This window comes from Trachymyrmex cornetzi, unplaced genomic scaffold (assembly GCF_001594075.2).
Source record: "Trachymyrmex cornetzi isolate Tcor2-1 unplaced genomic scaffold, Tcor1.1 scaffold646, whole genome shotgun sequence".
Classification (NCBI taxonomy): domain Eukaryota; kingdom Metazoa; phylum Arthropoda; class Insecta; order Hymenoptera; family Formicidae; genus Trachymyrmex; species Trachymyrmex cornetzi.
In genome coordinates, this window is record NW_017299966.1 from 537,218 (window position 1) to 555,809 (window position 18,592).

General features: G+C 41.2%; 1 long non-coding RNA gene across 1 annotated transcript; it reads left to right on the forward strand.

Annotated features, from left to right (window-relative positions):
* Positions 1 to 6,484: 6,484 nt before the first annotated feature.
* Positions 6,485 to 16,982, forward strand: LOC108767086 (uncharacterized). The gene is made up of 2 exons (XR_001940413.1): positions 6,485 to 7,407; positions 16,332 to 16,982. It is a non-coding gene; the product is annotated as an uncharacterized LOC108767086 (long non-coding RNA).
* Positions 16,983 to 18,592: the final 1,610 nt, after the last annotated feature.

Genomic DNA, 18,592 nt, shown 5'->3' on the forward strand with positions numbered 1-18,592 from the left:
AAAGGGAAGCGAAGTTCTCAAGTGGATAGACAGGAGGTCTATCATACAAGCGGCTTTTTTCTTATCTCTGAGATAAAAGAATTCATTATTATCAATCAATCCAAATAGATCAGTCGTCAGTTATCACTAATCGAATATCGTGAATTTTAAAACGACTAATTAAGTTAATGCTGCTGACATATTTTGAATGAAATAAATTTGCAATTAACTCCTTTTTAATTGATAATGACTCTTGTAATTTGCTCTACGCTCTACTCTCTATGTCCTACTCTCTATGATTATGCAACTAGAGACTACTAGTATAGAAGACGCTGAGGATGCATGAGTACTCGTATGAATTAAGAGTGTACTATAAAAGCATTATATCCATTATCACTTAATAACCGTTATTAAAGATTTTAAGTTTTGTTTGGTAAATAAAATGTATATGGCATTCATCACATGTTAACATTTTATTTTTGAACATATTTAAAAACTGTCATAAATCTACAGTATCTACCGACTATATTTAGACATTATTGCAAATAGTCCCGATTGTAGCTGCAAAGTTTTATCAACGCACACGCGCGCATGTGCATGCACACATATACATATACATATACACATATCATCGTTATCTTTTATAAGAACATAGTTATATATTTTATAACTAGAATAAATTTTTAATAATAGGTAAAATATGGAAGAAGAAAAAAGTATTAATATCGCCTTTGGTATTACTTATACAATATCGCAGAAACGATATTAATAATTTTTTCTTCTTCCATATTTTGCCTATTATTTAAAATTTGTTCTAGTTTTACTTGAAATTTAACGAATTAATGCAGCTATAGTAAACTGCTAGTAGTAAAAAAAAAATATTAAATCGCGTTTGTTACGAGGAAATAAAATTCGCGATCAAGATTGAGCATTCGCGAACACGAGATCGTCTCGGGACAGGGTTGAACGGCCGACCTAGAGGCTGTGCATTGCGTCGCGCTGACAGCGGCTGCGAGCTCTCGCGGGAGTTTCAACCGAGACGGGAATGAAGCGGAGTAAAGCAATGAGAAGGCGCGTCGCCGGTAATGCGAGCCATGCGAGATACGTAAACACGCAACTGTCGTCGAGTGTGTGCCACCTCGATGTTGCGACGCCTTCATTCGAAGATTACGAGGACGATCAAGCACGTATGTACCTATAATACGCGCGCATGCAAAATAAACAGATTTTATGAGGGTCAATATGAAAGCCTTTAAGAGATACAATACGACGCTCTTGGGAGTCTCGTCCGAATCGTTCTTTTCGGCCAAGAACTCGACCAGAATCTTTGCACCTCCGTGAGTCCACGACGACATCCATGATTTACGATGCAAATATTATGCCATTGTACGAGACAGTCCTTAGGAAATAGTCGACTAGTCAGACCGCGCCACGACCAAGTCGACTCGAGACGGGAGAGGCGGAGTGGTTAGGTCAGGGAGAGCCCGACACAAAACTTTGCCACGCACATTGGCACAATCGCCTCGACAACTCGAGTGAGCGTCTTTGCTTCTCTATCTCTTTCTCTCTCACCGTCTCAATTGCTCGTTTGCACTCTAGTTCATTCTCTATCCTTTCTTTTTCCTCTACCTCTCTTCCTATGTCTCCCTCTTTATATATTCCCCACTTTTCTCTTCTATTCTCAGTTCATTCCTGTCCTCCCTCGCCTTCGCACCTTTCCACCAACATCACCCTCTTCACGTCGTCTCCTTTTCCTCGTTTCCTCTCGCTCTATCTCCTTTCCTTTCTTGGCATTGTCGTATGCCCCCCCCCCCCCCCCCTCTTCCAATTCTTTGCTCTGTTTCTTTCGCATCCTCCTCTCATAGTATCTTTCACTTTTTCCTAGCCGCTAGTGGATCAACTCGAGGTACAGCTTAGCGTGACGATGATACTACGCGCTTCCGAGTCCTTCGGCGACCTATAGGATCAACGCTGACGATTAAGATCGTCGTTTCTTAACCACAGTTGAAATGACTCTACCGCTGCGCACTGATAAGGTGCTGCGTTTCCTGATTAGACCTATGTCTATGAAAGACTGGTTTTCTCTACTAAAGGAAATTGTCAGATACTGAAAACGCATCGCACTTTACCTTGAAAGCGTCCGTATATTTGTAGACTTTAAATTAATTACCAAAAGATCTATTAATTTTAATCTTTCTTTAACTGGTGAAAATAGATAAAGAATAAATAAATAAGATGTCGATGAAATAAACAATAAATTATTTAAAATTAATCCGGGTTAATTATTTCTTCCTATTTACATTGCAAATTTGGCAATGTATCACATGTATTTTTTGAAGAATTAAATTATCGTAATTATTAAACGTATAATACATCTAATCAGATAAGATAAGAACACTTTTTACAGAATATATGCAAACAAGACTAACAAAATATTTATATACTATGAATATGTTGTAATACACTGTTAAATTTTATAGGGTCAAATTAACTCAATGTGAGTCGCCACTGCTCCTACTAAATATATCGTTCTCTTTTACTAAAATGATAATTAAATTTGAAACTATATAATGTTAAATTGATACTATATAGTGTCAAATATAACCATTGTTTTATTTGACATTGTTTGAGTTAATTTGACCCTATCAAATTTAACAGCGTAAAGTTTGTTAAATTTAAAACAATGCAAACGTTAAAAAAGAATTGAATACTATAGTCCTTTTTAGTAATTCGAATGGTTCCCACGATCTATTCCAAAAAATCTAATAGACTCAAAGTTGTTTAGCCACGTCTGTTTTATATCTTGAAATAGTCGATAATCCGAAAGGTGTTGGGATCAACTATCGCGAATTAACAGCAACTATTTAAAGACCTGTAACACATAGATAGAAAAAATCTATGGCCAGCATGGCAAGAAATAATGTTTCAGAAAACAAATATTTAGTTACTATCCGCAAAAAAGGCCAGATAAATTATATTGTATTTAAAACGGCAACCCACGAAAATCTTTATTGGGACATGAAATCGTCGATTGAATTTACTGCGCTGAAATCATGGATGTTGCGCACTTATAAGAGAAGATCTACATCAGGACAGGGTTTCGAAGTTGCCTGTTGCGCAAACCTCGATAGGTACGTAGGCAGGTTCGTATCTTGCACAATCGCCGTTGGCATATAGAAGCACAACGCAGTAGAAAAAAAGGGTGTTTGAATTGCTGCAAGAGCTAGCTACTGACATCTTCGTCGTAAATTCAACGGATAGTCATGATTTTTAAAATGTCTCGTTAGTCATTGATACTCTCAAATACAAATTTAAATATTAATAATTTCAACAAAACATCAAATATTAATCAAATAGCCGTTATCGATAGTTTCAAATATGTAATCAGGATTACAAATGGATTACACTAATCATTGTTCAATTGTACATGTACCTTTCGAAATATATTAGATATCAATTGTCGTTAAGCTTTTGTTATATACAGATCTTAACTACCTACATTTTCTTGATATTTATACTAATAAAATAATATACGAACAATATAATGTATTATACAAGTACATATCTGATCACATGTCGGATTATTAATACATAACTTTACACACGATTTTTGCTAACATCCTCAATGATGTACGTACGTACATTACGGGATAACAACATATGGAGGTTATGATTATCTTGTTCATACAATTTATTGATACTTTGAGATATTCATCAACGTGAAGTCTACAATCGTCAATCATAGATATTATAAGTATGCACCACTGAACTTAATAATTTTCACATGAAAATTCATCGTATTCATTAAAGTGATGAAAGTCAATTTTGATTAAGTATATGACGAATGAAACATCCAGACTTACTCGTAGCGTACATTGATGATGCAAGAAAGTATGTTTGTACTTAATTTATTAATGCTCAATACAATATAATACGCTAATTAGTATTCGAACCAAATGCGATCAATACAAAAAACCTAACCAAAGAAGGAACTATACGTATGAACACTGCTGGATCTATATTTCCTCTCAAAAGTGGGCTTAATGACGTCGCGGTGTAACAAGGAGATGCAGGCAGCCGGCAAATCGAACCTTGAGGATGATCAAGTAATTTATGATCGTCTTATCGTCCTCTTTCTCTCTTCCTTTCTCGATCTTCTTCTATCCACCTTTTCTCGCCTCTCTTTCTCTCTCATTTTATTCCTCTCTACCGCGCACGGGTATATAGCAGAAGGACGCGCTACCCCTCCAAACGTAGAGCGGGATGCTGTTGGTGGGATGAGTACCAAGTAGCAACAAGTCATTCACCTTTTATCCCAGTAACACGAAGTCGTAGCCGCGAGCGACGACGGACGACAAACTACAATCTGCACAAGTACCGTCGCGTACGGCATATCTAGGTATCCAAACGGCCATAAGCTGGACCGTACATTAATTTCGGCGGATGAGACGCTGGAGAGTGTGGAGCGTGTTTATTCCGTTAAAGTTGTCCCCCTCGTTTCAAATGCAGCGGGCACCCGAACGAGCGATTTTGCGATGCGCGAGCAATGACGTCGGGACCGGTTGGTACGCGTATTAAACTAATATCGCCGATAAATTCTTTCGATCATATTTAGATTAAATTGAAGTCAAGCATAAAAATGCACGCGCACATTATCATGCTGATATCAGTGAAAAACGGGATTCTTTCGCCCATAAGATGTTACTCTTCTTTCGTGTTTTTCTTCCGCGAAAATCTCAAAAAAACATGTATCAAAATACAGTTTTGATCAAACATATCTACGTTTTCTAATATTAATGAATACATATTTATTTTTCAACCGTGATTATTTTATTAATTTTATCACAATACTAACATTATTTTATTATGTTAACAGTACTTTTTTGCTTTTAGCAATTTTCAAATAAATAATTTGATTTGCGATCCATATTAAAGTGACAAAATTTAATAAAATTATTTTTTAAGCAATTTATTTTTATCGTTTTAAAATAAAATAGTTTTTCATAGAACAATTATTCTCTCTCTTATTACGCTAACCTCTATAAATTATAGACATATTGAGTTTTTCTACCCATCAAGTTTTTCTACTTAAATGATATTTTATAAATTAGGTACTTTCACAGTTATTAAAATTTTTATTTTATTGAATTCAAATTCATACCATTAGAATATAATGGCAGAATTTGAAGAATGAACAATGACGACAAATCAGCCTACCGGGCAATGCCTTCAATACATACAAGGGGACTCGTTGCAATTGTTGACTCCTAAAGAATATAACTTCTGTAAGCCACGCTCTTAATCCGCTTAATAATAATATGCGACATTTTAGCATTTACTGTGATTTTTTTCTATACATGAGCCTATACGTGCGAACGATTTTTTCGCCATGCGATTTTTTTTTATAAATGGAACAATACGATAAGACAACATCTGTCAGTTGAGCAGAAATTTTTTTATCAAACATTTTAAGATTAACATTAATGTTTCTATCAAGAAATACAATTTATTACTTTTTATCATGAGTCAATACAACATGGATTTATTTATAACAATTCAGAATTCTAACTACAGCCAGTAATAATGCTAATATTAATAATTCTGTAACAACATATATTTTTACGAGATTGTCAGTTTTACTTGCTTCGTGAAACATCAATGTAGAAAATGCATAATATGTATGTACAATCATATAAATTGCATAGAAATATTGTTAATTTTCTAGTTTCTAAAATGATAACTTCTCGATCGATTTCGCATAAGGTCAATGAATCCATCCCACTACCTAATGCCACGCTAGAAATAGTGTTAGAGGATGATGTAGCAGTTCCGCCAACGCTTTTGATAATGAAACAGCTTCAACGCACGCAATGTATTTAAAATTTAAAACATTTTTATGTAATATTATATTAACGCAATATTTGAGTAACAAGTATAAACCAATTTTTTTTAAATTACAAAATTTTTTAAATTACAATACGATTAAACATCAGGTTTATATTACTTAAATTATGCGTCGTTCTTTTATAAGAAATTCTAAATCTACTCTGTACATTTTCTATATATTCCATTAACTTGCAACTCGAAGAAAACGGTTTCTCTTCCAGACAGATCTCATATATAGTTGGCATATCAAATGTCTGCAAATGTTCCGATAACCTCATGCCTAACTAGTAATCCTCATTTACCGTTGATGACTAATTTTGAGTTGAAAAATTCATCTGGATCCATTCGCGGTACCTCCTCTCTTTCAAGAGTTTCTCCCTTCCTTTGATCCGTCGGATCCCACTTTTCTCCCCAAGTGAGGCCCAGTGCGAAACACGTGGGGGTTGGGCTTATGAACCGAACGATATATCGGGGGAAATTTTCCGAAAGCTCGGTCGGAGTGCCAATTGCCGCTGTAGCCGGCAGCAACGGCCAATCGCCGTTGCTCCTAGTCAGACAGGTGGGGGCCAGCCGAGACTTAAGCGAGGCCACTCGCCGTGGAGCTGTCAGAGCTCTGTGGGGCACGGTCACGCACACATAGCTGCTGGTCCCTTCAGTTTTTCCGGTAGCGTCCACTTGGTCGATCGTCGTCTTCGGATCGCGCGATATTCCTTGCGAATTACTCACCGCGTCCCGATCAATTTGTCACACTTGATAACTGTGGATCATTTTGTGGATCAACAATCGTTTTATTCGCGTGCCGTTACTTGATTTGACGGGATCGTTTTGGAAGATTTTCCGGTAATTCAGGACATTTTAGGAGTCGCCGTTTTCACGAGACCTGAACACGATACTTGAAGTGTCAGAAGTGTCTGCAACGCTCTGCTAGTTTTCCAAGGGAGCCGAGTAAGAAGATATGGCTCGGCAGTTGGACCCCACCGGTCTCTACTGAAGACGTTTTTCTCCACGATCGAGCAACTACATACTTCCGCTTTCAGTATTACTGAAGATCATTATCGTCGACATGGCAGCAGGAGGATTGGACCCCACCGGTCTATACTGAAGTGCGTCGAATAACTGCGTTTCTCGAGACCGTTTATATATCCATATCTTTCCGAAGGCTTTCGATTGACTTTCAATTAAAATTGTGCAACATGGCTGGACTCGATCCAACCGGTCAGTATTGAGAAGGTGAAGGAAGGTCTAGAAGAATCGAGGAAGTAGGAAGGAGACTCGAGAGATACTTCAAGGTCGCGACATGGCTGCTACCAGGGGTCTCGATCCGACTGGACAATATTAAGATATCAAAGCCTCCGAAACTTGGAGGAAACATCTTCGTAGATCGATGTTATCAATGATGGAAGAAGTGAGAGGACGAGAGGAAGTCTCATCTTCCAATTTAAGGAGACTGAGATGGAGCATCCATATTCGCAAGGGACGACATCGGACGTTTCTCGTTAATGTGGAATGTCAATGAAGATGCCGAATCTGCCTACATACAGGGTAAGCTTCTTAGCTTTATTTAATAAGAATTATTAATATTAGCTACGAAGATCATATAATTTACTTGCAATTGTTCAACCAATACGTTTCGGTTGTATTAGATTTTGCTTTAATTACGACAGTACAATTTGTTCAGTCTCTCGCACGTGTTCGTCATGGTTACATAATCCGTAGTGATTCGCTCGAGCTCGTGATCAAGTCGCGACTATACTCGCCAAGTTCTCTTTCGGCGGTCAACCCTCTCCCACCTTCGCGAGCCTCGTTCCTTCTCACTCCTATTTACCTTCTCTTCTTGCCATTTCCGACGTAACCGTGATCGCGTCGAGGTTGCAAAAGAAGGGAGAAAGACTTCTTCAAAGATGACCCGCGCATAACCAACGATCCAAAAGGAGAAGGGAGTCAGTTAAAAGGAACGCCAGAGGGAACAGGGCAGGATGAGATTCACGTGACGTGGGACCGCTTGATTCTTTAACATTACGTCACAGCATTCTACATTGATACCTAACGCTTTGCTTTGCTTGCAACCCGGTTTGGTGTTACTGCGATCTGATCGAGATCGATGAGATAGGAGATCTTTACAATAGAATCCCGTAAGAAATACTATACTGGTTGTCTAATTTTGACAGACGCGTAAGGTTTGACATTAAGAGTACGAGGCGGCTATCTCACGTAGATACGTGTTTTATCCTTTCTACCCGGTTTTCTTGTCGCGGTTACGAGCAGGTGCCCCTCTGGGAGTCAGTCTAGACCATTCACCTCGCCATTACCTCCAGTACATAGACCCGAATATCTTCCGGCATATAATTAGACGAGCTGTAGCCTAATTGCAATTGTCTAACTTATAATCGGTGTATCTTCTTTGTTATATGTAGATCTAATAAAATATTTTTAAACAAGCCGTATATGTATCTCTCAATTCGAGGAGTCGTAACCAAGAAATCTGCTAGAATTTTTCTCTTTCCATTTTTCCTTTCCATTTGTCGATATATTTAATAATACATATTGACGCGTTTTTTTCCACTAAACAAAGTTTTAAATAAATGTTTACAATAAAACATATTCTGTTGGCAAGTTTTCAATATAATCGATATAATCTCGCGCATAACTTATATTTAATATAATGCTTGCGCGATATCTAATCACGATCGAAGCGATATCGTGTATTGCAAATATTCGCGTATCGGCATGCAGTCATACGTGTGATGACGTGTCGCTGAATATCGTTGAATATCGCTGAATATAATGCGTGCAAAATAGAGGAATTCCGAAAAGATTGGTCTAGAAATCGATCGCGTTCGGCATTATCGATTCGCGGGCGTGTACGCGCGTCGCGTCGCTTTCGCAAAGTCACGAAATTAGTCTCGGTCCCATGGGAAAGACAAGACCCCGATATAGTGGGTATAGCCGAGGAGGAGGCCCCGGCCGACTCCTCACATGGCCGAGTTCATTGACACCACCTGAGTTTTGGGCATTCACCGTCTCGCTCGCGCGCGCACACTGTCGATCGTGCTCTCCTCGTCAGGAATAAGCGATCGTTCCTTCGCTCCTCCGTTCGCTCAAGTCAAGTCCGCTCCGGTCAGCCACCATACCTCTTCCTCCTCGATGACCGTTTCGAGGGATCCCCTAGGTTTCGCGGAAACAAGTCGCGATATGCCACGATCCGTCATTTTTTTTTTTTTTTTCCCCCCCTATGTTTGCGAACGAATCAATGCGATTCCTACGAGAATTTTCGGAGAATTGCGTTTAATTTTTGTGGAAAATAAGATCGATCTCGACTCAAACGGGAACGGACGTGGGCAGATTCTTCAAAGTTTTCTTCTGCGCGGTTGTGCGACCCGCATACACGAACCTCTTCCGGGTGCGTCCCAAACCGTTCGTTAGCTCTCGCGCGCGAGGTGTGTACAGTGCGGCAATTTGCCGTGATTACTCGACGAATATTTGCACATTACGAGATAGATGTACAGCGTTATATTTCCGAAAATATAGAACGGATATATTTTATCTTTCCTTTAATTAGGAATTTACAATTGTGGCATACAATTGTACAATCGATCGACAAGTGCACATGATAGATAGTAGACGAATAGAGAGTCATGTCTCGTATTATTATATACGATCAAATATCGACATGAATGCTCAAACGCGTACCAACTTGAAATAATCTATGTTACTCGCGTAAACTTGCATAATATGATAGTGTCGTGCGCATCACTAGAGAGAGAGAGAGAGAGAGAGAGAGAGAGAGAGAGAGAGAGAGAGAGAAAGAGAGGAACCTCATTCCTTGACTTAATGCGGCGTATACCGGAGGCGCCGTCGCCAGTTGTAATTTCGAACCGCTTCCGTTTATTCGCCATCATAATGTTTGCCTCGCCGTACGATCTTATTACCAGAATAATAGACAAATAGAAACTACGGAGATAGAATGTAGAAATGCTGCCGTTGCTGTTCCTGCTCCTGCTGCTGCTGCTGCTGCTGCTGTTGCTGCCGCTGTTGCTGTTGCTGTTGCTGTATAGAAATACCGCGAGATGAGAGAGTAAAAGAGGAAAGAAGAATGGGGATAGAATGACAGGGGAGAGAGGGAGAGATGGAAGGAGAGAGAGATCACGCGTGACCTAGGACAACATACCGCGCGACCTGCATGCCAATCGTCTCTCTCTTACTCTCGCACGTACTCGCACATTCTTTCGTTTCTCTCTTACTCGAACGCGCGCCGCGCCGCGGTTTCTCTTCCCGTGTCGCACCGCCGCGCCGTCTTTCTTCCTCCCTCTTACGTCGCTCCTCTCGCAGTAATAGGCGTACCGAATCGTACTCCTCGTTCCGCGATCGTGACACATCGCGCGATCGTGGTTTTAGAACAAGGCGCCGTAATGCTATCGAACCCGGGCAGGCAGGCTCGCGGATTTTGGCAGGCAGACTTCTGCGCGAGCAACACGTCACGCATAACAATCGTATGCCACTATCGTATTTGAATTTGGTGGACGTGGTCGGATACAGGCTGAAGGTGGTAGGTTCGGCCCACGTATATACTTGCACGAACTTTCCTCGATGAGCAAAATGAAAAATTAAAATGAACTTTATTTGGTGAACAGACAGTCAATTCGTGCTCTCTATGCCCTTCTCACTTCCTTTCGACGGATCAATTAATTTTTTGTCAATCACGTTTGAAGAATGTGTAATAATTAATATGACAAAATAAAACGTAAACGCTTTAAAATCGAATTAAAAAAATTATTCATTTTTATTATCTTCTCCAAGTTCTTTATACATATTTAGATATAGTTATTTCTTGTTATATATGTATATTACATATATTTATAAAAAAATATGCGGCATCTCATCACATTCCTTTGAATATATTAATCTCTGATGGACCTGGCAGTTATCTCTTCGGAGCAATACTCGCTTCGAATAATCCGATAAGCATCGTCGCACGTGTCTGACACGTGGTCGACTTGCCCGGCAACATTATCACGTATATGAAAAACGCCGTTGTATACTGGATGGTCAGCATTGAACGGGCGGCATTGCGGCATAAACTGCCGCGATAATAGGATAAATCGACTCGATTGCAATTAACGTCGGGGTGGGCGCGTTAAGTCACGATATTCTCGTTTAGCGTGCTGAACGCGAGTGCTGAGCAATATAATCAGTTTAGCGGAACATCTCGGGCTACAGTAGAGATAATACATAAAGATGCGTTAGTACGACACGACACGATTCGAGGCGATCAGGCGCGAGACGCCGCGCCGCGCCGCGAGAGGAACTCTGGAGATCGCGCGGCGCGGCGCGGCGCGGCGTGGCGCGGCGCGGCATTACGATCGTAGACGTCGACTGCTCTCGTCGTCGGTCGTCCCCTTCCAATCATCCTATCTCTTTCTGTAGCGAGCATCCACGATCGTCCTTCTCCTCCTCCTCCTCCTCCTCCTCTTTCTCCGTCATCTCTGCCTCGCCTCCTCTTCCTCCTTGTTACTTACTCCATCCTCTCCCGCTGTGGTCGCCTCTTTTTTCGGCGGTTCTCTTTCTTTTTTCTCATGTCCAGGAGATTCGGAGGTTCGTTCACCTTACGAGGTATCTACTGCTCGGACTTGTCTACTCCTATGGGATATACGCCGGGGGGGTATTGCTGCGTAGCCGTTTATAGTCATATAGTTAGCTAGAATAACACGCGATCAGGCGCTGTCCTAGCCAAGATTACGCTCGATGAGCCAGAGCCAGAGCCAGAACCGAACCGAACCGAACCGAACCGGGGCAGAGGTTCTTAATTCAACATTCTTCGGATTCTCCCCGGTTTTCTTCGCAGTTCACAAAGTTTAGTCGACTCTCGAAAATCCTGTGTTTCCTTGCCACTCGTAACGATCACTTTATACTTACATCGCGCATAATGCTTAACCTTGCGCTATCGTATTCGCCATTGAGTCGATTATAACATTCTCCACCTAGCAAAGATCGACGATCCGTGACGGAGATGGAGGAAAATTGTGTCGCTATAGTGTACGACACAACGATGTCGGATTTATCATCGTCGATCTTGGTATATATTCGCGACAGCCGACATCATCACGCGCCATCCACGTTCGGCTCCAAGTGTGCTATTCACGCGATAAAGGAATCTTCTCGTTCGATCGAACCGCCGACCTTTCTCGAGCGAGCGCACGAGCTCAACTCACGCGTCGTAGGTCGTACTTAACCATCCGCGAGTGAGCGGGCGCAAAAAAATGTCCGAAAGGCCAATATCGTCTGTATCGTGCAGGAGCGACTTCTAGCGCTTAGCTCACTTAGCTCAGCCTAAGAGTAAATGGGCCAGGGCCGTCGTTGTGCTGGCTCGTGCAACACGAAATTCCCTCCAAGCATCCGATAGTCGCATGAAAGAACGATATCACGATTATACTAGGCACTCATCATCGGGTGGCATCTTAGGCGATGTGTTCGATGCATCGAAGGTCTGACCAAGCAAGCGGCATAATGCCAACCAGTGGCATTTACGGCGGTAAGACCACCTTTGCCTCGACTCTTTCTCTCCATATCTATCTGTCTCTTTCTTCTTCTCGTCCTGTTCTTTCCTTCACACCCTCGCGCACCTTTATCTTCGTTTCTCTCTCTATCTCTCTTTCATTCTCTTTGCTCCTGCCTCTTTCCCCCCATCTCTCTTTTTCTCTTCCTCTCTCTTTAACTCGTTCTCGCGGCACACGGGTCTCGAGCAGCAGCTTCTTTAGCGTTCCATTACCGGCGTTCTATGGAATGCATCGGTCTCTCACAACACCTACGAAGACAAAGTCCGCGAAATCGGCTTTGAACCCTCCAAGACAAACGGCGAAGCATCGATGAACTTTATGCCTCTTTAGTTGACCTATGTGTTGGTCAATGATGTTCCAATCTATTATAAAAAATTTCGATAACAGGAACATTTTCAGAATACGAGATATACAATACTGTAAAGGTTAAATAATTAATTTATTGATATAACTAATTTTTTTTTTATTTAAGAAATCTTGTGTGACACAATTAGTAATTACGTTTGTCTTATGTTGGTTTTTGGTGAAATATGATATAAACTTCCTTTATTCTTACTTAGAACTACATATTACGAATTTTTAATATTATAAACGCTTATGCTGAACATGTCAACAACTCTTGGAACACATACATGACATACTTTTGTCATCACAATAAATATTTATTTAAACATTAAGTATTATATTATATTATAAATGACGTTATATAAATGGGATAATTTCATTATGTTTCTTACGCACAAATTTAATTAAGTTGTTTAATATTATTAGTATATATATGTTATTTATAGTATTTATGATATTCGAATAACTAATATCTTTAGAAAATTATTGGTGACATCTTATTATAAATGACCAAGAGCACTAATGCTGCTCTTGGAAAATAAGCAATCACGACGTACTTCCTTGACGATTACAGTGATCCTTGGTGCGATAATTGACATACTCGTATATTTATGGTCTAGAATGACTACGTATCTGCAGATGAAAATGGGCTAATCATGACGACATTCCCATGTGGGTATTCTAACTGAGATATACTGTCCTGTGAGGAATTGTACTCGCGTGCGGTAGCGTACGACGCGACGGCGACGGCGACGGCGACGGTGACGATGACGGTCTATGGTGATAGAAGCGCCCGCCGCGCCGTCGGCGTTGGTGATGGTGAGCGGATCGCCTTGACGAGAAAATCACGTGGCCGCGGGAAATGACTTGTTACATAAACTAACGATTATCTTGGTACTTGTACATTGCCACGTCTAATCCGACGAGTCTGACACGACCGTCTAGGCGGCCCTGTGACAGACGACGTGTCTCACGTCCGTGTCGCATTTATCACGACTGCATGCAAGAATCACGCGGTGAGATAACGGATATCGCCCCCATGAACCGACACGCGCCAATCATGCGTATACGCTCGACTTAATTCCACTCGATCGAGAAATTCTGCAGGAGCGATAATCAAGGATAACTAGAAGTATGTATTATCCTCACGTTTCGAAAAATTCATTGTTGCACGAGGCGCTCACCCACAAATGCTTTCTAGAGGATAGAATGAAAAGTAGAGAATCGTCTTGCGACAATCACAGAGTGAGCTGATATCTAGGGCAGCGAAATGCAATCGAACAGTCTAGACCGCGATGCGAGAAAATCAGTGCGGAGCACTCACAGCTCACACTGCAGCAATCGGTGCCGGCGGGTGCAGCATGGATAGAAGTAAAGCCAGGAAAGTAGGTCAACATTGAGTCGGGCGAGTCCGAGAACCAAGTTCAGGGGCAAACTGCAGCAGCGCCATGCTCGGAGCCACGGACTCCTCTCGTGCCTTAGGTTAAGTTTTTTTCTCTCTTTCTTTCCCACGTCAACGTGCACACGCACACACGCACACACGCGTACACGTGTGGACGCGTGTACAGACCGTGGTCTATCTCTCGCTCTCGCCCAGGGAGAAGAGAACGAGAACGTAAAGGGAAAAAGAGAGAGAGTATATACAGGAGGCGGTCTAACGGACTCTGCTCTGGTCTGCCTAGTTTTATTTTTCCGACGGATCCAAGCCTGGCCATTCGTTCCGTTCCTCTCTTGCCCGCCTTGGACCCTCCCTCGCACGCGTGCACGCGCGTGTGAGTGCAAGAAAGGAGAGGGAGTGATCGTACCTGTGTGCTTCCCCTTATTTTCTCTTTCTTCACGTTAGCTGATCTTGGCCTAGGTCTCACTAACGCCGTTGCCGCCGCCGCCACCGTTTCTTCGAGAGTGCTTTCTCCTGAGCAAACTGACGTTGTACGACACATTTTCGGTCGAACTTGGCCCAGAAATAACTCTGTTGGAAAGTGTAAGTGAAACCCTTCGCTCTCGAATAACCGTTTCTTGCCATGACGATAGTTCAGCATGTCTACTTTAGACGTCCTCTTTTGAGCCGGAGCCGGGCAGTGACTCGGTTCAAGTCCCAGAAGTATTCTTTAGAGACCACTTACTTTCAGTAAGAGAGACCAAGCGAGACACTAAGGGAAACGCGTTTTCCCTACTTTATTACAAAATATTTCAGAAGCAATCATAAATAATTTCAATAAAGGTGAGTTTTTCAAACTTTTCGAAGGAGAAGAAGATAATATTTCTTTACTTTCATCTCATCTTAATTCAATATCCTTTGATACATATATTCTCCAAAAAAATTTAATTTTTTATGAAAATTTACATAAACTATACAGTACACATGGATTGATACCTTAATGTAGCTACGCGACTCCCATAACGACTGTCGCGATGACGCGTCTGCAATGCAATAACGATAGTTCTCGACTTTACGTACCTTTCCGTCCCTCGAATGATCTTTTACTCCTCCGTAACGAAGCAACGAAGCACAGAATAAAAGATAAAGGATCGAGCGAATAAAATGACCTCGGCGAAATGGTCGCGAAGGCCGTCGAACGCGCGCGAGCGCGCATATTCTACTCGCTGTACTACTCTAGCAGGCAGCCGGAAGATATATTATATCGATTAGCGATAAAGCGCGCCTATCCACCTAGCGAGCGCACACAGGCGTAGACAGGTAGGTTGATGGTGGGAAGGTGGTCGGCCTCAAGTAGACAGGATATAGGTAGCCAGCGGGTCACTCGGGCCGTCTGTTTTACGTCTTCGTACCACACAGTTGCAGCGGCGCATGCGCATGCGCATGCGAACCGGCTAAATCGCGTGTGCCTGTTACACACGCTTCATAGTGTTATCGCACTGTTATCTCCGTTTCGAGCGCGTGCTCACGAGAGACTGTCTGCACTGTATAAGGAAGCGCGTGGACAAGTTCCCGATTCTTGCATTTTTAGACGTGCTTCGATGTGCAATCGATGCGTATACTCGCGCGTTGTCGGCAAATTGTCCCTGAGGATAGACGATCGGTTTGCCAGGGCGTGGTTTCCTATGCGCTTTTTGCCCACCTAGAAACGCACACTAGGCGGCCTTCGCTGAGATCAGGATATCCCGCCGCTCGTTTCTCCCCCTGCCATTCCGGCATACATCCACTTCACCTTTTGTATTACGCTGCGCCCTCCGCGAAACGCACCAGTTCTCTCACACTTTTTAATTACTCCTACTCGCTCGACAAATCGATCGTGCAAGATACTAATATGTCATTATTTATCGTGTCGATGTTACGTTACGTCGATCGGATACTTTGAGAGAAAATAAAAATTAAAACTATATACTTTGTTGCTGCGATATACTATTATTACGACTTATTTATATACAGTATAGGTGGAAGAGATGATAAGCAAATTACTGACATAATCCTGTAGAAATGCTAATCGCCATGCTAATATCGTTCTATTTATGATATGTATACCTCGTTACGTACAATCTAATCTTGCATTATTAATGAGTCTTGAATAGAGTCTATAATAGAGTCATTTTTATTGGCTGTTTCAGGAATCAACCAGCAACGACACCACTGCCGTCGAGTAATTTCATTGTTCTCATCTCCGATGACGAGGACAACGGAGTCTGCTCGAGAATGGAAGGATTAGAAACTTTACACTGCCATGGAAATTCGCCACCTAGTCGTTCCATCTCTTTCTTCATCTCTATCTCTCGCAGAGACACGTGCCGCGACTCTCGAGGGCGAAAAACGCGGACACCCGGAAGAGATTGTGTTCATTTCTTTTGATATTCGTGATAACACGAATGTTCCGTGATTCGCTGTACCCTGCCGATATAATGACCCCGATAAGACGCTACTTTTTTTAAAATTTATATCGCACCTTAAAAGTGCGGTGGCTACGCGGGAACGCAGTGAAACGCGACTGTCACGAGAAGAACGACACTTTGGTTATCGCCGAAAAAATTTTTGTTAGTCCCCGATACCGACTTCATTATCATTGCTGTTACGTTGCTATTATTAATCGCTACTTGAACCGTCTACCACTGATCGAGACACTTGCGCGCGCAACGTCGCGCTGTTACCGTTATCGCTACACTATCAACGTTGTCACAACTAATATAATCACCGTTACTATATATTTTTTCTGTCGCTTCGAATGTCGATGATATCGTCGAGCATATGGATTAGAGAAACAGTAAATAGAGCAGATTGTTTAGGAAAATCCAGTTTCCTCTCTTGGCGTGGCTCTTTAGTATTCACGTTATATAAACTACTGAGAATTATACAATTAATGTGCAGATTTAGACGAGGTATTAAATCATTTTGTTATCGTAAATAAACTCAATCTTGATTTTATTTATATAAAGTTTTACGTTCAGTAATTTTTAATATTACATATACTGCGCTTAGAAAATAAAAAATTAAACACAACAAGTTTTAGCAAATTTCCGAAAAATTAACAAATAAATGTCGAAATTTTTTAGACCCTTTTTAAGTATATTATTTTATCGATTTAATACTTAGACAAGATCGGTAACAGCCACTGAGAGTTTCCAATTAAACTTTTTAGCTTTCACCCAAGTATTAGATTCCGTTACAACATACTTGAAACTAAAAATTAAGAAACTACGATAAATGTGTCACTTTTATCAAAAAAATTACTTCTGGATAAATTTTCAAAATTTTAACGTATATATTTTTTTTTTTTAACAAAGCTCATCGTTGTTCATGGTTTTATAATGAATTTGAAAGCGATGGCTTTCTTTGAGACCGAAGATTCCAAAAAGTAACGTTCGCGCGCACCGAAATCGCCGTTTATACAAAAGAGATACATGAAAGTATCCGATAAATTGATCGTTCGCGCTCGTGCGACATGTGGCAATGTCCTTCGGGATTTCGTGCGAAATCGATCAGGCTCCTTTGCAATTATTATCAGGAAGCGATCGCAGTGCATACACATCGGTCGCGCATTGTTACACATAACTTCTTTCCGTCGGCTATGTCGTAATGCACGATTCACGCGTTTCGAACCACGACGACCGCGTACTTTGCATTCCTCGCATACATCGACTCGCTCGGTGCGCGCGAGCTCATTGCAACTCGCTCTCGCACACGAGCACGTACGAGCACGTACGAGCACGTACGAGCGCACACGCAGAAACATAGACCGAAGCGTTCAGCCGCGCTTCTGCGCGAGCTGGAGCGCATGTTCTTCACCAACGTATATGTGTACGAGTTACCGTATTTCTCTTAATTACCACAACGATCGAGTAGCACATAAGTAAACGTTCGCGCGTTCTATCTTTATTTCTTATTTTCCTTAATTATTATTTTAATTTTCTTATTATCATCTTTTACCATTATTATTTTTATCATTAATCTATTGTATTATTATTATTATTATTATTATTATCATCTTTATTCAATTATTATTAATATTATTCTTGTTTTTCATTGTTAAGTATTTCGGGACTCTTTCTCTCGCGACTCTTTTTCATTAAAACGCCGAATTCCGCTATGGGGATGGCGAGTATGAAAGCGAGAACGATGAGCGGGAGGAGATAGTCGGAGATGCGTTTTCTTTAGTGAGTAAAGAGGCGAATGCGTGCGTGCACACGCGGGGAAGGATGCGAGTGTTTCTTTTTCTGTTTTTTTTTTTTTTTTTTCCTAAGTACAAATGCGTGTGCGAGAGACAAGCGGGATTGAAGGAGAAGCGAAGAAAGGGATAAGAGATATATATATACATACACAGTATATAAATAAATATATATATATATTTTTGTACCCTCCTTTTAACTCGAGGAAAATC